General features: G+C 40.0%; 1 protein-coding gene across 13 annotated transcripts in view; it reads right to left on the bottom strand.

The window, feature by feature from the left end:
• The window catches only part of ARL15 (ARF like GTPase 15), a 436,720-nt gene that overhangs the window by 408,569 nt on the left and 3,868 nt on the right, over nt 1-24,283 (bottom strand). For 5 of the 13 annotated variants that reach the window (XR_004739921.3, XR_013532310.1, XM_017969921.4 and 2 more), the window contains exon 2: nt 1,859-1,876. The exons of 4 other annotated variants lie outside the window; for them this stretch is intronic. The gene's annotated coding sequence lies outside the window, so the exon portion shown is untranslated. Of the gene's footprint in view, nt 1-1,858; nt 1,877-23,087; nt 23,147-24,283 lie in introns of all 13 variants that reach the window. 4 more of the 13 variants (XR_013532309.1, XR_013532311.1, XM_078365506.1 and 1 more) reach the window with 2 other exon arrangements.

The raw sequence follows: 24,283 nt of genomic DNA, 5'->3' as shown, positions 1-24,283 counted from the left end.
TGGAATAAAAGATTTGCCAGCTTTTCTTGGAGCTAAGTGTTGTCCTATAACTAAGTTCTCCAAAATGAGATCTAACTGAAAGATGCTTAAAGGAAACTGACTCTAAGAAGGGCTCCTTTTTGCTCTTCTGCCTTTCCTACTTCTTTTCCAGGCTGTAATGGAGACTCAGTGTAGCTCCAGTGACAATCTTGGATTGTGAGGGCACAATGAGAACAGTAGACACATGAACTACAGCATACAGATAAGAGAACCCAGAGATGCAGGTGACAGTGGAGTTGCCATTCCCTCCTTTCAGACTTTGTACATGAAATAGAAAGAAACCTCTAACTTTTTGTTTTCTGAGACAGGGTCTCACTCGGTTATCCACGCTGGAATACAGTGGTGCAATCTGGACTCACTTTTTCCTCAACATCCTGGGCTCAAATGATCCTCCCACCTGAGCCTCCCAAATAGCTGGGATTACAGAAGCATGCCACCATGCCCAGCTAATTTTTTAACTTTTTGCAGAGACAGGGGTTCACCATGTTTCCCAGGCTGGTCTCAAACTCCCGAACTCAAATGATCCACCTGCCTCAGCCTCCCAAAATACTGGGATTACAGGCATGAGCCACCTGCACCCAGCCCTCTAACTGGTTTAAATATTTTATGTGTCTCTCACAGCCTAACCTAATCCTAACCAATACAGAGCAACATTTGTTTTTAAAAAGTAGGTATCCCCAGTGCCATGTGAAAGGGCTCTAGCATCTATCATGAGAGAATAACTCTTTTTGTGAGCTTTATATTTTAAAGAGGGAGAAATGTTTACTCTTTAGTTACTAAAAACCTACTTTCCACTCCTTCCTTCTCATAGTCCCAAAATGTACAAGTATTGTTGTTGGATTTGCTAAAATTATTACCCTGAAAACCCTCAATTTATTTTGTGTAACTTCTTTTCTGACTAACCATATTACCTCATTCTCTCTAACCTCTAATCCTTACAAATACTGCCTTATCCTTGAACATCCGACCTCAGACCAGGTGGCATGTCTATTGCCCCAGCTCCAAATTCATTCTAACAATAACATTCTCAACAATGGCCTCTTCCCTCTAATTACTAGGAGTTGGATACACAGAGATATTTAAAAGCATAACCAAACTTCCTTTGATCACAGTATATGAACTAGTAATAAATTTTAAATAATTATACTATTTCCCTGTATAGATGATGTATAAAATAGTTTGCAAGAAACTATTTTAACTATAAACTCGTGAGACATAGGCATACCTTGGAATGAAGGATAAGTAATTAATTATTCCCAATAAAAGAATGAGTTTCAGCCAGGTGCGGTGGCTCACACCTATAATCCCAGCACTTGCTGAGATGAGTGGATCACTTGAGGTCAGGAGTTCAAGACCCCCATCTCTACTAAAAATAGAAAAATTAGCTGGGTGGAGTGGCAGGTGCCTGTAATCCCAGCTACTCAGGAGGCTGAGGCAGGAGAATCACGTGAACCTGGGAGGCAGAGGTTGCAGTAAGCAGAGATCCCACCACTCCACTCCAACCTGGGCAACAGAGCAAGATTCCATCTCAAATGAATTAATGAATGAATGAATGAGTTTCTATGGCAGATAAATTCTAACCCAGTAGCCTCTACAGCGGTATTCACAAATCTACATCTAGACTTGCCTGAGAAAGAACTCAAGAATATTATTTCAACAACAAATCTCATCTTTGCTGCCTCATCTAATAAATGAGCAAAAAAGATGTCAAAAACAAGACAGATTAGTTAAAATCTGTTTGAGAGAGGTCTATAGAAAAAGAATACCTATGACAGAAAAAAAAAAGAACACTAAATTTGAAATTAATGTGATTACTTACAGTTTAGTGTTGTTTTCCCTAAGAAATTTCAAAGGTAAGCATGAAAATAAAGGAGAAAACAAAACTTCAACAAGATGGCAGAAAATAAGTATTATTTACTATACAGTCCCAAAAAAATGATATCAAGGTATAATCTGAGTTCCATCAGAGGGTTAAAAACACAATTTTCTTTCAAAGAGCTATTTTTTATACTTAATATAATTGACAGCTCTAATTTTCGGATCCTGTGCAATCCCTCATCCTGATACAAAACAAGATGACAGTTCTATTATCTTCTCTATAATTCTGCTTGATGAAAATAACAAAGTTAAAACAGTCAAGCCAATTCTTCAGAGTCCTGTAAGTCTTATGTTAAAACTGGTAAAACAAGAAAGGGTATAGGGAAGCAGTAAAGCCCCTTCGAATGAGGCCCTGGCTTCGATCATCTATTTCCAAATAAGATTAACAAAGATCCAGCATTTCCTCTCAATAGCAGATAAATGGGCTGAAAGCAAAGATGTAGTAAATGGGGGATACAGAGAGTGACGACCTGTTCCAAAGTACATGGGGGCAACACTGTGCCACGTGGGGGGAATCTTCTCTGAGTAAAGGTCGTCTGACAATTATGCTTTAGTCACTCCTCCAGATCAGAAAGAAACCCTTGGGAATGCCACCTACTTCAGAACTGGCATCTCCTTCTGTTAGTATTGTCACTGAAAACATTAACAGTGCATTATTTAACAACTCCTTTAGTTTCCCCAAATGGGAAAAAGAAAAAAGTTAAAAAAAAAAAAAAAAAAAACCTAATTATGAGCCGGGCACGGTGGCTCACACCTGTAATCCCACCACTTTGGGAGGCCGATGTGGACGAATCATGAGGTCAAGAGATAGAGATCATCCTAGCCAATATGGTGAAACCCCGTCTCTACTAAAAATAAAAAATTATCTGGGTGTGGCGGCACGTGCCTATAGTCCTAGCTACTCGGGAGGCTGAGGCAGGAGAATCTCTTGAACCTGGGAGGTGGAGGTTGCAGGGAGCCGAGATCGTGCCACTGCACTCCGGCCTGGCAACAGAGCAAGACTGAGTCACAAAAAAAAAAAAAAAAAAAAAAAACCTAAGTACAAAATAAAATGAGGATTTATTTACAAAATGTAGAGTATTTTGCTCCTCAACATATATGTTATAGCTTCTTCAAATTAGGAAAAAGGATGATGATAATCCACCCAAAGAGAAACATTTGCAATCTAAAGCAAACTTAATAAAATTGGCCTCTCAATATTTTCTAAAAATGTTTTCAGTGATAACAGTGCCAACAGCATCCCAAGAGCATCTATACTTCCCAAGCAATCTACAAATGTCCATGGATGAAGAACCATGTAATAGTTCAATCAGTAATTCCAAAAGGAATCATTCCCTTCCCTATTAAAAAATGACAATCATCCTCATCAGCACATGATCTCTTTGTGAAATTCAGCCACAAAGATTTGAAAGGCCATCTAACAGAAATAACCTAAGATTTGAAAAGTCATCTAGCAAAAATAACCAAATGAAAGCATAAATGATCATATCAAAAGTTACCAATTTCACCTTGTAAAATGTTAGCCCATCTTCTACAAAACCACTAAAGATCACATGTAATATCCAGATAAAAGCAGAATTTGGCTGAAATGCTGAAGGTAAGAATAGTTCTCATTCTGAAAAATTCTGATTAAAAAGTATGGAAAGAGAGAAACAAATCCCCTTGTAATTTACCAGAGTATCACTTATCTTGGAGAATTTATTCCTTCACTTTTGACCAAGCACTGGGAATTTAAAAACTTGATCCAAAGAAAGAAAAGAAAACACAAAAAATTTGCAAGGTTTAAAAAACAAAAATGAGACAGGGTCTCACTCTGTCACCCAGGCTGGAGTGCAGTGGCACAATCTTGGCTCACTGCTGCCTGGACCTCCCAGACTCAAGCAAGCCTCCCACCTCAGTCTCCCAAATAGCTAGGACTACAGGTGCACTTCACCACACCCAGCTAATTTTGTTTATTTATTTATTTTTCTGTAGAGATGAATTCTCACTATTTTGCCAAGGCTAGACTCAAATTCCTGGGCTTCAGTGGTCTTCTCACCTTGGCCTCCCAAAGTGCTGGGATTGCAGGAATGAGCCACTGTACCTGTCCCAGAGCATCTTTAATGTGGCAAGCACTTCTAGGTAAGTGTTAAGTATTCAAAGATAAAGAAGACCAAACCCTGAAGTAAGTGATCCTCCAGCTCAGGAGAAAGCAGTAATTAAACATACCTGTGCCAGACGAGCACAATGTAAATGTGTTCAGCACAATAAGGGGTATGCACAAAGGGCTTTAGGGAAACAGAGTAGAGGCACTGAAGTCATTCTTATAGCCATGTCAGGAAAGCCTCTGAAGCATCTCCTGAATTTTGAGTCTTAAAAGATTGAGAATTAATCAAGTTCCAAGGAACACAGAAGAAAAGGGGATGCCAGATAAAAGTGAAAGCAAGAAACATCCCATAATATGCATGCATCTGATGGGCTGCTAATACATGCCCTAAACACCTTCCTAATCTTTGCAAATAACTGCTTCTCAATTCAATATCAATTATTTATAACTACTGACAATCTACACACTACTTAAAATGCATTCACATCAATATACAAAACATCCTCATTTTAAGACTTATCTCTAACTCCCTGCCAAAGGAATTTCTATGTGTCAGGGACTTAGCATGGTCACATGATAGAGTCTGTTTTGCCTCCCCATCCTTTTAGATACAAAAGCCCATCAGCAAGATTCCACAGCTGATTGAACTAGCAGGCAGTTTAGCCTTAGCAGCTGACCAACAATGATGGTATGACCTAATATGAACAGCCAGGTTAGCCTAATCATATTCTCTTTCTCCCGAATTGAGTTGAAAAATACTGAAAAGATGAAGCAGTCCATAGTGCAAAATAAAACTGATGGAATACAAAAAGCAAAGCTATTAAATAACTTCATAACCATGAAGAATCATGGCAATCTAAATGTACAAAGCCATGAGTATGAATAAAATGAAACTATACAAAAAACAAAAGCTATGCAAAGCAGAGGAGAATAACAACCCTGCTAATAATCCCAAGAGAAGTAGACCCAGAAAGAGATCGGTATATGAAGAAATGGCCAAGTGTAGTCGCAGACAAGTCTGTTTCTTAGTTAAAAAATTATATTCCTCAGTTTCCTTTGCAGCTAGGTATGGCAGTATGATCAAATTCTAGTACATGAGATGTAATCAGTAAGTCTTAGAAGTCTTCCAGGAAAGCAGCATACTCTTCTTCTGCCCTTTCTCCATCCAGCTATCTGGAATGCAGAAGTGATGGCAGAAGCTCTGGTACCAATATTGGACCATGAGCTTAAAGTCTACACATAGTGGGCAGAAGTTTCTTGGGGCCCTAATGACTTCTGGACTTACTTGCCTGAGCAAAAAATGAAACTGTCAAAGCCACTATATGCCAACAAATTCCAGTCTTAATTGATACAGTGGTTGAGAGAATGTGACAGAACCACAATTTGAACTCAAGTCTTTTGGAGTTGGGGGCCACACTCTTAATCATTATGAGCAAATGCATCCAAATAAACTCAAACAAACTGAGTAAAGCAGGTTTACAGGTTACATGTATTTTATGATTCAACAAATCATAAAAGCCTGATGACCAAAGGCCAATAAAAAAGAAAAACATGCTGATGCAATGTCACTCACCTACCACAAATAACACTTTGGACAAGCCTCTGACTCTGTAGCCTACCTGGACATATAAGGTTTTTTCCCCCAAAACAAGTACCTACAATAAGGTATATGGGCAATAAAAACTGAATACAGGCACCAGCTCCTTATGCATGGCAGAAACCTATCAAATTCAGATTTGAAAGGAGTAGAGGAGATTTTCAAGAGCACACAGGATTCTGGAAAGCCTGCAGCATATTTTGTAAGGAAGTAAGAGGCCTTTCTCATTAACTTCAAGCAAAAGAATTCTCCATACGTCATTAAAAACTAGAAGAGTTCAGCCTGGGCATTGTAACTCCCTAAACCACTGATGCCCCAGTGAGGCAAGTGTAGCACGGATCGGCAATCCCTTTGAAAGGCTCAAGGGTTTTAGATGCCCAAGCTGAAGCACCAGTGAACTGCATTGGTATTAATTCTCTTCATTAATTAAACAAATTCATATTTACATTTGACCACCTACTTTGTGCCCAACCACGTCCTATGCTGGGGACTGTACAGTAGCAAAGTCCTTGCTATTATGGAGCCTACACTCCAGTGGTAGTGGCACACAAAACAACAAATAAAAGCAATTTAGATGGGGACAAGTCCTATTAAAAAAAATAAGAGAATATGCAGGAGAGGGTAGATTTGGGGCACTGCTATTTTTAAGAGCAGATGTGGTCATTCCACCAATATTATAGACAATAAAAGAGATGCCAGAAAAGCTTTCAACAGCTTTGCTTCCCAAACCCCTTGCATAGGCAAACACAGTATTCTACCATAAAAAGTCACAGCATTAGATACTCAATTCAATAATCCACAAATATTTATTGAGAAGCAGTTCTGGGAGACATTAAGAGCAAATCTAACAGATTTGGGTGTTAGGCTTTCTGGAATAAAATCCAGCCATATAACTTACTATTTGTAGGAGCTTGGGCAAATTGCTTAACCTCTGTGCATCTTAATCTGTCCTTTGGAAAATGAGGATCATGGTAGTAAGAGGATTCAATGAGTTATCAAGGGAAACACAGAGAGCTCCAGATTTGTATTTTGTTTGATAGATTTTGTAATTGACACATAATGTATTTTTTAATTGAATGTCTATGTTGTTCCAGGCACACAACTTCCTCTAAGCATTTGCATGAAGAAACTCCAGACACCAGGTGGCCCCAGGGGTTGCACTCTACCATCAGCTTCTACAGATGCCTTGCATTAAGGCCTTTACTCCTACTCTTGGTGTTTCCCCCTACTGTCTTCTGCATTACCAAGACTAACTCCTATGACTTCTCACTGCAGATACTGACACCCAGGATGGTAACTCTGAGATTCCCCAAAGGAGTTAACATTCCAAATCCAGAAGGTTTCTCTCTCACAACTCTGTCTCAACAGAGCCAGCACCTGAGGCAAAACAATAAATGACATCCATTTCTAGGAAGGCCTCACAATATTGTACAGATGGGCAATGCGCCATGCTTAAACTGAAGAAGTTTTAGTCTATATTATTTAAAACTATATCAACTATCACTCAACATCTTAATATTCAATAATATTTAATATTTTAATGTTGTTATAATGATAGGCATCTACTTTGCCATGCATTGTCCATTAGGCACTTAGGAGAAAAATCAGTTAGAATCATAAAGAAAATTATATTTATTCAACTCTCCAGAATTTGGATTCATCTTCCATTCCCTCTGTCCCATTCCTTTTTGATATAATTAAATGAACACAACTTTTCAGCACTTTCTACTAAAACCTTAGAAATCATTGTTTAGGGATTCTTTCCTTGGATTTACCTTTTTAAGCCACTTCCTTGGGCATGATACCTACATTGTCAAATTTATATTTGAAATCAAAATATTCAAATGGCCAAGCTCTTTTACTGAATCAGTACTTCCATATATGAACTTATAAAAACTATTATACTGCCAGGAATAAGCTGACTACAGGAGAATGTGGTCCAATAACGATTTAAAGGTTCAAAAAATTTTCTACTTGCTTATTAATTAAACAATCTGGACTTTTCCTTTTGTTCTTCTGACTGTGGGGGGAAAAGAAAGGTAAGCTTTGGGGTTACACAAACCTGGCTTTATACCATTTAAGAAGTCACTTTGAAAAACACATCCACCCTGAATCAATAAGTGGTCCTCAGATGAGAAAACAGACAGTCCTTGGTTTCCGTGGGGGATTGGTTCCAGGACCCTCTGCAGATACTAAATTCTGTGGATGCTCAAGTTCCTATATAAAATGCTGTGATATTTGCATATAACCTACACATATCCACCTGTATAATTTAAATCATCTTTAGATTACTTATAATACTAATACAATGTAAATGTTGTATAATTATTAGACTGTATTTTTTATTTTGCATTATTTTTATTATCCTATTATTTCTTTGTTCAAATATTTCCAACTTACAGTTCACTGAATCTGCAGATCTAGAACCGCAGATACAGAGGGCTAACTATAATACTACTAAAGCTACTAACTCTATTGGATCAAATAGGCAAGCATGAGGTGCTTAGTAAAGGGAAGATATTTTCTCACACGTAGTGAATCCAAAGCCAAGCCACCCACATCTACTACCGGAATGTGGATGAGTCTCCTGAACAGCGCCCCTAGTTTCCACCTGATCCCTCTATAATCCATCAGCAGCCAGAGCAAGTTTTCAACATGTAAATCTGGAGTTATCACCTCCTGCTTAAAACTATTTAATAGTGTAAGAGCAATCTTAACAGAAACCCAACTCCCAACCCCAACCACCAGGCCCTGAGGAATCTTACTGGGCTCCCCTGGGGCTTGGGTTCAGAGCCAATTTCTTTGGGCCACTCTTCAGCATCTGATACTCTAAGCTCTGAGATTCCTGTAAGCAGCTACACCACTGTCTCCTACTTGCTAAAGACAAGATGAGTAGTCTGCATTTCTTTTTTTTTTTTTATTGCATTTTAGGTTTTGGGGTACATGTGCAGAACATGCAAGATAGTTGCATAGGTACACACATGGCAGTGTGATTTGCTGCCTTCCTCCCCTTCACTCACATCTGGCATTTCTCCCCATGCTATCCCTCCCCAGCTTCCCCCACCCACCGCTGTCCCTCCCCTATTCCCCCCAATAGACCCCAGTGTGTAGTGCTCCCCTCCCTGTGTCCATGTGTTCTCATTGTTCATCACCCACCTATGAGTGAGAACATGCAGGATTTCATTTTCTGTTCTTGTGTCAGTTTGCTAAGAATGATGGTCTCCAGATTCATCCATGTCCCTATAAAGGACACGAACTCATCGTTTTTGATTGCTGCATAATATTCCATGGTGTATATGTGCCACATTTTCCCAGTCCAGTCTATCATCGATGGGCATTTGGGTTGGTTCCAGGTCTTTGCTATTGTAAACAGTGCTGCAATGAACATTCGTGTGCATGTGTCCTTATAGTAGAATGATTTATAGTCCTTTGGATATATACACAGTAATGGGATTGCTGAGTCAAATGGAATTTCTATTTCTAGGTCCTTGAGGAATCGCCACACTGTCTTCCACAATGGTTGAACTAATTTACACTCCCACCAGCAGTGTAAAAGTGTTCCTATTTCTCCACATCCTCTCCAGCATCTGTTGTCTCCAGATTTTTTAATGATGGCCATTCTAACTGGCGTGAGATGGTATCTCAATGTAGTTTTGATTTGCATTTCTCTAATGACCAGTGATGATGAGTATTTTTTCATATGTTTGTTGGCCTCATGTATGTCTTCTTTTGTAAAGTGTCTGTTCAAGTGGTCTGCATTTCTGAGGGCAGAGTTCCTATTCAAGCATTCCATTAAGATGGTGAATAATGTCTACTAACTATACCTATGGAAATGGAGTAGAAACATGCACAATTCAATTTAATAGGATGGCCTAATTGTACAAGTCACAAGAGAAGAAAAAAAAGGCATTTACTAAGGTTCTATTATGCACTAGGTATTTTTACACTGTCATCTCACTCAGCACTCACAATTAGAGCAATGTGGGTATTTCCAGGTCTGCTTGACATAAGAAAAAAACTAAAGGATATTAGTCTGAGGCTTGTAAGTGGTAGAACGTAGACTACTACCTCAGCCTAATTCTAGACCAATGCTTTTCCAACTCTGCAACCCCACGCAGGGTTGCAAAGGGACAGTCAGATATTCAAGAAATACCTTTAAGTGAAAATTGAATTTTAATTGTTTTAGAGACTAAAATGAGAAACAATGTATCCAAATGTACTGTATATAAAATTTTAACACACTGGGAACCACCCACACATAACTCATGCTGCCAGAGTAACTTGGAGTGGGAGGAGAGATCACGCCTCATGATAAAACCTATGTTCTGCCTTCTGACTCAAGATCAGCTCAAGATTGCAGCGAGCTACTTTCCAATCTGTAACATTTGCAACTATGATTCTCTTGGAATCCTGTTTTTCCTTGATGCTACACCAAAAAGAGAACAAAATGCAGAATTAAATAAACTATTTGATAAGCCTTCAGTTCTCAACCATGTCTAAATGCAGATTTTGTGTGCATCAAAACAGCTTCATTGTCCTCACTGATAATCTATAAGTAAATATCATAAATATAGGCTTGTAAAAAGTCAAATAGAATAATATATCTCTTGTTTAATAGTCCTGCATAAAATTAGTTGGAAAAAAGAATTCTACAGCCTAAACAAAAAGAAAAGAAATGTGAATTTCTCCCCTATACCACAGTATTTTCTGAAATAACTCCTAGTAAAGTGAAGGGAGATTGCCTGATACATTAGGAACTTGACCAACCTAGAAGCAAGGAAAAAGCTGAAAGGAACTTTGCATCTACTTCAACTTCTCACTCAGTGCATGAACCCCTCTCTATGATGCCCCTAACAGGCAGGGAGCCAGCTTCTGTTCTGTCATTTCCTACTCAAGGAATGGAACAAATCTTAAGAGAATTCTTCCTTACCTGAACCAATACCTAGGCTTCCTACGATCTTGACCTGCTCAGATTCATAGAAGACTTTATACTCTTCGAATAAATAAAGCTATTGATCATATCATCTTTTTTTTTTTTTTTTGAGATGAAGTCTCGCTCTATCGCCAGGCTGGAGTACAGTGATGTATACTTAGCTCACTGCAACCTCCTCCAGCTCCTGGGTTCAACCAATTTCTGCCTCAGCCTCCTGAGTAGCTACGACTACAGGCATGTGCCACCACGCCCAGCTAATTTTTGTATTTTTAGTAGAGATGAGGTTTCACCATGTTGGCCAGGCTGGTCTTAAACTCCTAAACTCATGTGATCCGCCTGCCTCAGCCTCCCAAAGTGTCTTGCTCTTCTTTAAAGGTTCTCCCCAAGTCCAAAAGCCAAAACTCCAATGCCGATGAAAAATATAATGCTATACTGCCTCTATTCTTTGAGGAGGTAAATCCTATTCTACTAACCCAGTGGCTGGCAAATTATAATCTGTGGGCAAATCCAGTCGACTGCCTGGTTTTGACAATAAAGTTTTGTTGAAACACAGCCACACCCATCTGCCTAGACCTATCTATAGCTGCTTTCAAACTACTAAGGCAGAGTTCAGTAGTTGAAACAAAGACTGTATGACCTTCAAAGCCAGACCTTTTTCAGAAAAAGTTGTCCACCCTGTTCTTGACCATCATCTGGGGTTTTCTCCACAAGCAAGGAAGTATATTATATTCAGTGTTACAGGCTACAGACTCAGTAGTTATGAGGGTCATTCCTGTATTATTTGGGATGCTCAAATGCTTGCCAAACATTAACCTTGCAATAAGTATTTGTTGAGTAAGAAAAGTCAGAAAAAGAAAGATGGAAGTTAGGAAGAAGGGAAGGTAGGGCTTTTCTTCTCTCAAAACTAACCTGAAATCCAACCTTATACAATGCCTTAAAACCTGACAGATCCTTGTCTTGCTGCAAGATCTTTTAACACAGGGCTGCACAGCAGAATTAAAATTGAGGACCTAAAGTGACAATGTTTCATTTCAGACAAATAAACTCTGATTAAAATGTCATTTAGTAAAACAAACATCCTTGTTAATTTTGAAACACAGGGAAACCCTATCCATACTTAAGTCTTAGAAGCTTATGTATTTGTTATTGTTGCTCCTGCTTGTTGTTTTAATATCATTCACTGCAATTACATAAAGCAACTGGGATAAATAATCTTTCCCTCAAATGAACTCTTAAGCCCTCTGGATTTGGGGAAATAGAAAAGAACTGTTTTTTTTGTTTTTGTTTTTGTTTTTTGCCAATCAGTTTGAGCTTATGAGGTTGCTCAGGTTAGCCTTGAACTGATGACCTCGCCTTCGCGAGCGCCATGACCTCCGGCGGGAGCCACTTTGGACCCCGAAAAGAACTGTTTTAAGACAGATGAGGAAAAGATGGAATCATCAATGAGCTTACTATAAATCTTGATTCTCCATGTCCTTCATGTTTTAACAATCATTCATTTTTATGATGGTTTATTCAAGACAACCTTTGTAGAAGGAATTAAAATTGGCATCACATCTTGCACAGCTTTTATAATTTCAACTTTTTAAGCAACTTGTTTCATTATACTTGTGTTCTCTTACAAAGAATCTGATGTGAAGAATTTTTGAATTATCAACACAGGATCTTTTTCAACATGGAATCAAAATTTTTACTGAGTCCATTTTATGAAACTATTCCAAGTGAATATTAAGCTCACATAATTAATTATTTATGATAAAATGGTAAGAACTCAGAAGACATGAAATGGAAAATATTCACCTATGGGTATTAACAAAGATCCCCAGTATAGTTAGGTATTCTCCCAAATAATGACATAATGAAACTAAAACATCACTAGCGCAGAATGCAGAAAAATCGCAGCCCGCATCCACAGAAATAATAGAGAGGGGCTGCACTCCAGGCTCAAAATGTAATGCTACCCACAGCCCAACGCCACATCCAATAGGGATCTTGAAAGAGCAGGAAATGCAAAGGAAACCTCTGAGCAATCCAGTGATCCTACCTAAATGACCCAAGCTTTTAAACACACATAGAAATCCCAAAAAAATCATAGGAAAAAGTATGTTACACTGAAAAAAACATTACTTGTGAACAACATAAAATATATATTTCTATATAAAATGAAATAGAGAGAAATCCAATAACCACAAGAGATTTTCTACTCTAGCCCAGTGACTTGAAAAAAGAACCAGCCACATTCAGGAAACATTCAAAATGACCAAGAACAGCAACATTACCCAATAAATCATCCCAATGCTCCTTCTTCTACCATACCCTGTCTCTCAGGAAACATTCATAAAAGAAGGGATAAAAGAGCTGACCAATAAATCACATGCTCTGCTTCTCAAAAGCAGAAATTTGACTTTCAAATGGTTTGACTCCAATGAAACAGGAACTGAAGGCGCCAAACAATAACAGAATTCCAGAGTAGCACCTCAGAAAACTCGCCTACTCAGTTCAAAGTGAGTCAGCTCATGTGGCCAAACTTAGGTAACAGCTGTAAGCAGAACTGGCCTGAGGAGAGATGTGGGCCACTCTATTCCCTGCCAAGACCTTTCACCCTGTGAATCAGAAATAGCCGCCACTTAAAACGCCAGCAAGCAGCTGCAGTGTCTTTAACCCAGTTACCCTATACTATGTTTATTAGGCAGAGGCACGGAGATTTTCGAAAGGCTGGTATAGGGAAAATGAATCGAAATGGAGTAAAATCTTTTTGGTGACAACAGTATCATAAGTCCTTGTTTTATATACAAAGTGCTAATTCAATGTCAGCTAACACTTTTGTAGTACTTACAGGATTAGGCTCTCTTTTAAATGCTTTATATATATATTAACTCAATTCTGTGAGGTAGGTATTTAATACTATTATTATACCCGCTTTGCATACAAGGAAACCTCCAGCACTGAGAGCGCAGAGCAGGTAAGTCATAGAGCTAGAATGCAAATGCAGGCAGTCTGGCTCTGCCCCTAACCATTATTATGTGTGGCATCTCAGTCCAACTAAATACTTACTTAGCACCTGTAGTATGTACTTGTGCCAGGCTCTGGGCATATTAAGAGGCCTGCAACCCAGCCCTGCACTGTGCCACAATGTGCTCTGTCCTATAACAGAGACAGAAAACAAAGGCCCCATGCAGGGGCATGGCTAGCACATTAGGCACCTCTGAGCCAGTTCACAAGGAGAAAGAATCTGGGCAAGCTAAGCCGGAGCTGGATTTCAGCCTCACTTGCCCCCTTGGCCAGGTACTTCTGTGCAGTGTCTAACAGGCCTCACTGTCTAAGGCAGCCCTCAAGTGGCCCTGGAAGGAGCCTCAATTCCATTTTTTGCAGTGAAAGGTTAAAAGAAAAGAAGGTTTAAATAACAAGAAGAGAGAAAACGAAAAATTATTTCTGCATTAGTATGCTCCTTGATCATTTTAATTAGATAGAAATCAGGATCACAGAGTCCATTTCGGCTTTACTAACAATGCATCCAGATTACTATACAATTGTTCCAGATATAACATATGAGGGCTAACTTCACAAGCTGCCCTGACAAAACAGCCCTAAGCAGGCTGCCCACCACAAAACACACTCCTGGCTCCAACAGCTGCTGTGACCAGATTTCAGTCCTACTGGAAAGGCCTCAGCATGGGCCATCTTCATTGGCTTCTGGATTCAGCACTTCAAACTGCCAATTCTCTGCCCTTGGAACCTGAAACTGGCAGGACTCAAACCCAGAAATCCAGCCTTGTGAAGATCCAGACAGCAACTAAGTCCCTTGAGGGGGTCCAGTCTGCCCAATTCATCAGGAACCAGAACTCCTGTGCAACTCTCTTGGGAGAAAAAAAAACAGGCTGAGAGTCTCCAGTAATTGAGCTGTGGGTTTAGTAATCTGAATGAGGACCGTCTGTAGCACAATCAACCTGAGTCTAATCTCCTCCCAACTCCCTAAACCTGGGAACTGCTAGATGAATTAAAATCTTTCATATTAAGGTCATTCTTACTGTACACTGCTCTGTGCCTCCTTTCCAGTGAGCCCGTCTCACACTAGTACCTGCCCTGCCCAGCCTTTCCATAGTACCCTCTGCCACAGAGGTGGTGGTGCATTAACTCTGCAGTACTTCTTAAGAAGGAGGGCTTTCGAGCCAGATTCCTTGGGTTTAGATCCCAGCTCTGCCACTTAACTTGCTGTATTTCCTTAAACAAGTTCCTTATTCTTTCTACATCTCAGTTTTGACATCTGAAAAATTGAGATGATACTGCCAGTATCTATCTCATAGAGTTGTTGTAAGGATTCAATAAATAAAGCCCTTAGAAAGTACCTGCCGATATAAATACTGTGATTGCTTTTTTGCTATTTTGAAGAACAAGAAGAGGCAGGAAAGGAGGAAGTAACAAGCATTGATTTGTATTATTTCAGTTACTCTTCACAGCAAATCCTCTTACTGTCCCCACTCTACAAATGAGAAAAGTGAGGCACTGAGAAGGCAACTAACTTGCCACTTACACAGAATAGTTGGTGAAGCCAAGGCATCCAACCCAAAGCCTGCAGCACTCAACCATGAAACGAACTCCTCTATATCTACAAAAGCTCTGTTAAATGTACCCTCTATCTTGTGGCCTAATGCAATCTCTTGAAACCACCCTCCTCTACTCTTAGGCTATGAACGCCCCTCCCTGACTCCTTTCAAGACTCAGGACAATCCACTCTATCTAGTGTCCTCTACTGCTCCTTGTTAATGATGTCAACAAAGCAAGCCTCATTCACTAAGGATTTCTGATATCTGGCTCAGTCTTTCACTCAAACACAAGCCCTGCTCTAGTCCTGGTGACTTCATCAACCATAAAGATGATCTATCTGCAACTCTGGCTGTATTTCCTCTGCTGCCTCGTGACCTCCCCATCTTTTACCTGCTGCCAGCCACAGCCACACCCTGGGCCTCTCCTTGAAGAGTCTACCTCTGCAGTCTTCAATTCGCACCCAAATTGACCACATTCAACCTTCTTTCCCTCCAGTTTTCTAACTTGTTACTCCATACGACATTGACGGTTCGGTCTCATCAAGACCACCAGTCCTTTCCATCTTCTGCTTTCCATCTGCCCTTCTTTCCTCTCCAGTAACTCAGATCTCACGGTCTAGCATTTCAAACCTTTGCTTACCAGCGTACTAAGTTCCCACTCCCCATTGTCCACCCATGGATTCACCTTAGATTAGGGAAAACCCTAACCCTGACCAATCTAACTGCCCACCTTCTTAAAACTACATCGAGACAGCTACAACGGCTACAAGGAAAGAAAACATGAATCACACAACCATCTAAATGTGTACCATTAAGTCACACACTGTGACTTCAGCACCACACACCAACCAACCCTCTGTGTCCCTGGTCATCCTCGGCCCCTACCCTTCACTGCAGCTTCTTCAATCCTCCCCAGCTAAAACCCCTACCTGACCACATTTCAGTCACACTTGGCAAAATGACCTCATATTCTACTTCACTAGCACTGTGCCATCTCTTGTTTCATTTAAGGAAAGCAACCCCCAACCTTACTGCCCCTCTAGTTCCAGCCCTTTCTCTTCTCTTTCCTGGTTAATGTCTCACAAAACGTTCCCTGGGGCAGCATCAGTTCCTCATTTCCCACTCCTCCACTAATCAGCACCACAACACGCACATGGCAGCCCTCTGGCCAAAGTCACCACTGACATGAATTCAGTGGTCATTTTTCAGTTGTTGTCTTCCATGATCTCTGGTCAACGTTTAACAAAATTGGCTACTTTCTCCTTCTAGAAAGTCTCTATCCTCAGCCTGCTTGACATCACACTCTCCTGGTTTCCTTCTAATCTCTCAGTTATTTTTTTCTCCCAGGCTCCTCTTTTTGGCTGTTGTAGGGTTTTTGGATTTTTTTTTTCTCATTTTTTGTTTTGAGATGGGGTCTTGTTCTGTCACCCTGGCTAGAGTGCAGTGGCACGATCATGGCTCATTAAAGACTCCATATCCCAGTTTCAGGTGATCCTCCTGCCTCAGCCTCCCGAGTAGCTGGGGCCACAGGTGCATGCCACCCCTGTGGCATAGCCACCATGACTATTCAATTTTTTTTTGTAGAAACAGGGGTCTTATTATGTTGCCTAATCTGTTCTCAAACTCCTGGCCCCAAGTGATCTGCCGTCTTGGCCTCCAAAAGTGCTGAGATTATAGGCACAAGCCACCATGCATGGCTGCTTGTTCCTCTTTGGTTTCTTTACTTTTGGTGATCCCATAAAAGCTGCACGTGTACTACATGCCAGCAGTGGCTGAGGCCATGGGCATCCTCGAGTATTTTCCTTTCCCACACAACTGAACCCTCAGGTATGGCCATGGCTTCAGCTACCATTAAGTGGTTGCAAATGTGAGCTCAGACATTAGCCAGGCCTAGGTTCAAATTCTGTCTCCATCATGTCTTAGGTGCAACACTTGATATCTCTGAGCTTTAGTCTACTAATCTCTAAAATGATAATAGTAAATGTATAGCATATGAAAAATACTGAGCACTGTGACTCCTGCAAAATGATATTAATAATATAGTATCATACACAGCATGTAACAATAAATGTTAGGTATTCATTCTAACTATATCTCCAAACCTCACCTCTGAGTTTTCATTTACCTATGTGAAATCTCAGGTTGAATTACTGCACAAGCAGTTCAAACTCAGTCACTCTAAAATCAAACTTCCCACTTTCCCTCCTGGAGAGACATGGACACAATTACTAGAATAAGTTCTCAACTCAAAGTAGCAGTCCAGAGGTCAAAACAGTTCCCAGCAAATCTAGGTAAAGAGGAACTTGATACATGAAATTGGCTTGCAAATGCAACTTTTCAGATGGTGAGTTACTATCAAAATCATGTAGGAGTGTTTGGCTCTATGAGCCAAAGGGGAGAACACCCACGTTTATGCACAGTGAAGGAGAGAGTGGGTAGTCAATGAAAGCAAAATCAGTGAGCAAACTCCTACCTCAAACAAAAACCCACACAACTTCCCCAGTGACAGCTGCACTGTCACTGAGTTCCCAGGGGGCCTCTCACAAGCAACCAGGTGATAGAAACAATCAAGTGATCCCTCAATTTCCAGAATTGTTATCTATGGTTCACACAGTCTCTCTCACTCATCCTTTCAACAATTATTAATTATATTAGGTAAGCAGTACCAAAGAATGCTCACAGCCATGGGCTTAGAATCAGACAAGCTCATATCCTGACCCTGACCCTGATCCTGAACCTCCAATGGTTATGCAATTCTGGGCAATACTCAAACTTTCAGAGCCTCAACTTTCGTCTTTTCTGAGTTGCTACGCCTTTGTAAGTCAGCAATACCTGGTTAACAGGACTGTTGAGAGGATTACATTAGGTGATCCAAGTAAAACACTCTGCAGTGTCAATGGTACACAGCCCTATATTTACCAGGCACTATATTAGATTCCAGTGATAAAATGGTGACTAAGTTGTTCAGGGAACCAGCAATGATTCAGGTCACAGACTCAGATGCCAGCCATGTATTTAGCACTAGAAATCTGAAATGGCCATATAAATTGTGCAAAATGAAAATGCAAAGCACCTGTTCTAAAATTAAGATGTTTTTCAAGTTGGCGACCAAAGAGCAGTAAACCAAGCATGGGGCTCTTCTGAACCCAGAGGCTGCACACCTGGAAAGCCAGCCCTGCTAAAAGTAGATGTGCCTAGGTGCTTTGCAGACACTCAGAAAATGAGGGTCAACCAGAACCAGGCTTTTCAGACTCATCCAAATAGCTGGGGCATTCAGGGAGGTGCCAGGGAAGAGCCAGAGCATCATACAGGGGGCTGCAGGATCCAAAATAAAAGCCCTTCAGTGATTTAATTTGTGGGAAGTATCAGAGAAAATTTCAATTTCTTGTCATCCACAATAGTTATGAGACTTTCCCTAACAAGCTTTCCTTCTCTTTAGTCTACTTTAGAAATAAATCCTTTATAAAGTTAAACCATCAGGAGATTTTGCCCACCTGAAGTCCATAAGTAACAGGCTGCTTATGGCCTAGTGTCTACTGGGAACAGCCCCACTTCCCAGACAGCATGTGGCAAAGGAACATAACATAGTCTCAGTACCTCTTCAAAAGAAATGGGGCTGAGCATGGTGGCTCACGCCTGTAATCCCAGCACTTTGGGTAGCCAAGGTAGGTGGATCACTTGAGGTCAGGCAATTGAGACCAGCCTGGGCAACAGGATGAAACCCTGTCTCTACCAAAAAATACACCAACTAACCACACACCTGTAGTCCCAGCTACTCAGGAGGCTGAGGTAGGAGAATTGCTTGAACCTGGGAGGCAGAGCAAGCTGCAGTGAGCCGAGATCGTGCCACTGCACTCCAGCCTGGATGACAGAGTGAGACCCTGTCTCAAAAAAAAAAAAAGAAACTGGGGCTTGGGCCAGGGAGGAATGTGCCCCTGAAAGTGATACTAGGGGGCTGAGTAAGGAGGTTGTCTGGAAATTTATATGTCGTCACTTCATGGAACATTAGATGCTGAAGATCACCTCAATGACTGTGACCAGGGAAAGGACGTTTTAAGGTGGGAGTTCCCAGCATACAACATAGTTCTCTTCCTAGCCAGCCTTCTCTGTAACAATCACTTGCCAGAGTCCTTGGGGACAAGGGATCATCAGCCAGCCTGCTGATGGCCACTGCTTTCTTTAACATAGCAGTGGTCAAGGACCACTCTTCTATACCTGTTTACTTAAGAAGCAGTATAGTAAACGTTTCAAGTGCATCCCAACAGCTTTAACACCAAGCTGCCTGAGCCACTGCACAGCATGAGGGAACTACTTCTAGGTGGAAGGCAATGAAGGAGGAGGGCCCTGGGGCCACAAGCACAGTTTAACTACTTGCTAGCTGTGTGAACTTGAGGAAATTACACAACCTTCCTGAGTCTCAGTTTAATGCTATTACACATGCAAAGCACTTACAACATCGTCTGGTACAGAGTAAGTATTCAATAAATGTTAACTGATTTTGCCCTCCTAATTATAACTCATATACTTATCTCCTCCACCCCATACCCCAGCACTGCCCACACACCAACAAGCATGTGAATGCAAGCTCCTGGAGGGCATGAGTCAAGGTCCCTGTGTGTCTTCTCCTAGGGCTCATACTGTTAGACTGGAGCAACAGAAGTTTGGGAACCAGACTGAATGCCTTTGCAGAATAGCTCCTACTTAATGGTATACATTTTCTCAAAACATTTTTGCTATGTGAACTCCTCATATGGTAGATTTGTTTATTGTGCTCAGATAATTTTTATCTTATAATTAAGAAAGGAATATTTACTATGACTGTCTAATGCAGTTGACATTTAGACTACAAAGTGTTTGACCTATATTATTACTTTATAGTCAGTCATAACAAATACAACTTACAATGTTCATAGATATTGAGGGTTAAAAACAATGTATTTATTTATCAATAAAGTTCAGTTCCCAGATAACTGAACATCACATGAAATCAAATGTACTCTCACTCCTCTTTTCAAGCAGAATCCTTCACAATTTAGTAGTGCCTATGGGCTCTACACTTTGTAGCACATCATGGGTTTCTGTTGGTGGTTAGTTGGTTTTTATTCTGCAAATGGTGAGAGACCTGTGATGATATGCCCAACCCAATTCTCTCAGCAGATCTTGTCCACTGACACATACATTTTTAGGATGGCAGATACAGCCTAAAACCAAAAAACTACATAGGTCAAGTCCACCAGTCTATACAAAGAAATCTTACTAAACTAACCTTATCAAATTTAATCTTATTAAATTCCAAACACAGGAAGGGCACCGTGGCTCACGCCTGTAATCCCAGCACTTTAGGAGGCAGAGGTGGGTGCATCACCTGATATCAGGAGTTTGAGACCACCCTAACCAACATGGCAAAACCCCGTCTCTCCTAAACATACAAAAATTAGCTGGGCATGGTGGTGAGTGCCTGTAATCCCAGCTATTCAGGAGGCTGAGAATGGCGAATCGCTTGAACCCAGGAAGCGGAGGTTGCAGTGAGCCAAGATCGTGCCATTGCACTCCAGCCTGTGCAACAAGAGCAAAAACTCTGGTCTAAAAAACAAAAAACAAAAAAAAATCCCAAACACAGTATAGTAGTTTCCCCTCGTCCATGGGGAATATATTCTAAGACATGGTGGATATCTAAAACCACAGATAGTTCTGAGATATCATAGAACTAACAAGGCACACGGCACACTATATTTTTTCCTATACACACATACCTATGATAAAGTTTAATATGTAACTTAGGTGCAGTAAGTGATTAATAATAACTAATAATAAAACTGAGCAATTAAAACAATATACTGTAATAAAAGTTATGTGAATGTGGTGTCTCTCTCTCTCTCTCTCTCAAAATATCTTATTGTATTGTATCACCTATGTTGAGACCTCGGTGGACCATGGTTAAGTGAAACCTTGAAAAGTGAAACTGTGGATGGGAGGGTGGGGGCTACTATGTACAAATGCAATGAATATTAATTGACAATTAGCATTCCAGACTAATCAACCACTTTTACTTGTTTCATTTTCAAGTCTAAGTTTACATTCTAGTTCACAATAAAACAAATGCATAAAATGAGAGAAAATATACTAGAAAGCAAAGAAGCACATCAGAAGCTACCTCTTCCCCTATATGCCTTACTTAACCTGTCCTGCTGCAGGTTCCTCTAGAGCCACATGCCTGTGAGCCGTGCAGCCTCAGAGGATATTACAGCTGAGCACTCATCCCCCATGACTTCCAAGGCCATGCACAAAGTAGGGGCTCCATAAATATTTGTTGAATAGATAAATTAAAATATTCGAATGAGTTTTATTTTCATAGCTTTTAAAACATTCTTAAAAGAGTCTTGTGACTTCCTGCTTGTTTACAACTCCCAGTATTTCTACAAATTGAGACTAGTTTAAAGGCCAGGTTAATACTCACCACTAAGCAGTAACAGTCATTCTACAGGAGGTATAAAAGTAACATCAGCAACATAATCACAATACATTAACTTTTTTTTTTTTTTTGTCTTGAGACTTAGTCTTTCTCTGTTGCCCAGGCTGGAATACAGTATCATGATCTTGGCTCACTGCAACCTCTGCCTCCCAGTTTCAAGCGATTATCCTACCTCAGCCTCTGGGGATTACAGGTACACAGCACCACGCCTGCTAATTTTTATATTTTGAGTGGAGATGGGGTTTCGCCATGTCAGCCAGGCTAGTCTTGAACTCCTGACCTCAGGTAATCTGCCAGCCTCAGCCTCCCAAAGTGCTGGTATTATAGGCTCGAGCCCCCTCGCCCAGCCACACAATACATTTACATTTTATATTTGAAAAGCAATGTACTATTTACAAATGGCTTTCCCTCCACTATCTCATTTAATCACCACAGGTATTAAACAGAGTACAACCAATTCTACCACTGTTGTTTTGATGGCACAGAGGGAAAAAAGGTGAATTCCAGATCAATCATCACATGAGTCAAGATAGAAAATTTTGAACTGAAAGGAATCTAGAAGTTGATCTTGTAAACCTCCCAGGAAAACTCAATAAATGTTTTTCTCTTTCATTTTAACCTGCCTATTTTCTCCTACCTTATTCAAAAAGCTCTGCACCTTGTGTTACTAGTTCTACCTATGAGGAGAAAGAGTAAGATGCTGGTACTGCCTGTTGGGACAGCAGCTAAATGTTTACCCAGAGACCTGGCAGATGTAAACACGGCTTTTAAACCCCATCATGGAAAGGGGAAAAGGTGTGTGCCCTTCAAGGAAGATTCACTCATCAACTGGAAAACAGAGATTTTTATGTTTAAATTGCCACCCCAGCTAAATGGATTATATCTTGATTATCTTCAAGTTAAGAGTAAAAGGATACATTCTGCATTCCCCAGAACAAAAAACCTAATCCAAACAGATTTTATCTGGTCTGTTTAAAAATCGGTGGAAAAAAAGTAGAATTTTCCTTTCCATTTCATATTCATCTGATTCAACAAATAAAATATCGGCCCCTAACTATTAATGCATGCTGGAAACCAAGTGAGGCACCGGATCAGGTGATACATCTAATTGTTTAGGATTAGCAAATTACTATTACCCTCAACTGAAATCGGTAAAACCCTGTCTTAAATATTAAAGTGCTATGCTCATCCCTTACCTTGATTGTCAGTTCTGAGAACACTTAAGAAATCAACAGCGATCTTGAAGATCAGTAGAGCTTCTTCATGTTTTAATATCTCAATCCTATTAAAAGGGTTAATCCTGTTTTAAAAAATAGCACCTCCACCTTTCTCTCCTCTCTTCCTTTTCACTCTCCTCCAAATAAAAAGGTTAAGTGATGACATTCAGCCCAAAGAACAATGAACAATACACACACACACACACACACACAGCTGTCTCTTCCAGTTTCCAACAGGAACAACAAAAGAAAGTCAAATGCTGGTTAAAAACAAATGACACACACCACCATTCTTGTTAAGTGCATGGAAAGGGCACTTACTCTAATCCATTCAGCAAAACCTGGAGTCAAACTTGGAATGAAAGGAGCATTTTTTTTTCCTGCAAAATAAGTAAAAGAACTCGGAAATTATTTTTTAAAAAATAAGATACCAGATGCAAATAAGTTGATGTTTATTTTCCAGAAATAGTACTTTTAATAAACACCACACAAAGAGTATTCATAAGCAAACAATCAATCCAAAAGGCAGGAAGAGAAGAATTGTATGTGGCACATCATTTTCTCTGAAAGTCGATAAGCAAAAGGTAAAGACAAAAGGCCACCTCAGGAGGGCTAATTTTTTGTTTTGAGATAGTTTTTCTGGTTTCCATCCAGTTTAATGCTAAGGAACTTTCTTATTAAATCTTTTCACAGGGGACACCTGGCACATTCACAAAAACTAAACTGTTTCCTGTAAGATTTCTTCTCTCACCTCCAAAGAGTAGCCAGTGATTTTTATGGGGTTGGTCACTGCACTTGTGAATTTTAAATGCATAAAGTGGCAAAATAATGATTTTTTTTAAATACAAAAGCAAAACTAAGATGTATGGCAGGTAACACTTTTAAAAAGACTAAGTCAAATTTGGGGCCTGCTGATTTTGATATAAAGCTGTTAGTAAATTGGCAAAGAAATTAATCTGCTTTTAAGGTAACCTTGAGCCCAGAAACGTTCATCCACTCACCTTTAGACTATGCCTATCTAGAGGTTAACTTGAATAATTAACCAGTTATCCATATTGTTTTCACTAAGTATTTTGATAGGTTTGGCACCTCAAAGACAGCTTTGTGATGCAATTTATAAATTTAAAACACATCCAGTAAACAAGGAAAAAAATAAAATGTCAGAATCACCTGATTTTCTTTTTAAGAACTATTTAAGTATTCAAAATTAGCTTTTAGTAGCACAGGTAATGTCACCCTTTCCTACTTGGTAATTATCCGAACAAACTTTGGCTTTAATTTAGGCAAACTGCAAGACAAAACCTTGTATTGTATTTTATAAGACAAATTACAAATTAAATCAGTTATTTAACGTAGAAAGTAATCTTCTGGACACTTTGGCAGCTCTCTTAACTTACCGGGCACCTTACATTGTGAAGAATGTCCATAATCAGATAACCCCCTTAACCAGCTACAGTAACAGGTGGATAATATCCCTTTATCACAAAGATAAAGGAAGTTACTGCCATCAACAAATG

This window comes from Callithrix jacchus, chromosome 2 (genome assembly GCF_049354715.1).
Source record: "Callithrix jacchus isolate 240 chromosome 2, calJac240_pri, whole genome shotgun sequence".
NCBI lineage: Eukaryota > Metazoa > Chordata > Mammalia > Primates > Cebidae > Callithrix > Callithrix jacchus.
This window is presented reverse-complemented; position numbering and strand designations above follow the sequence as displayed.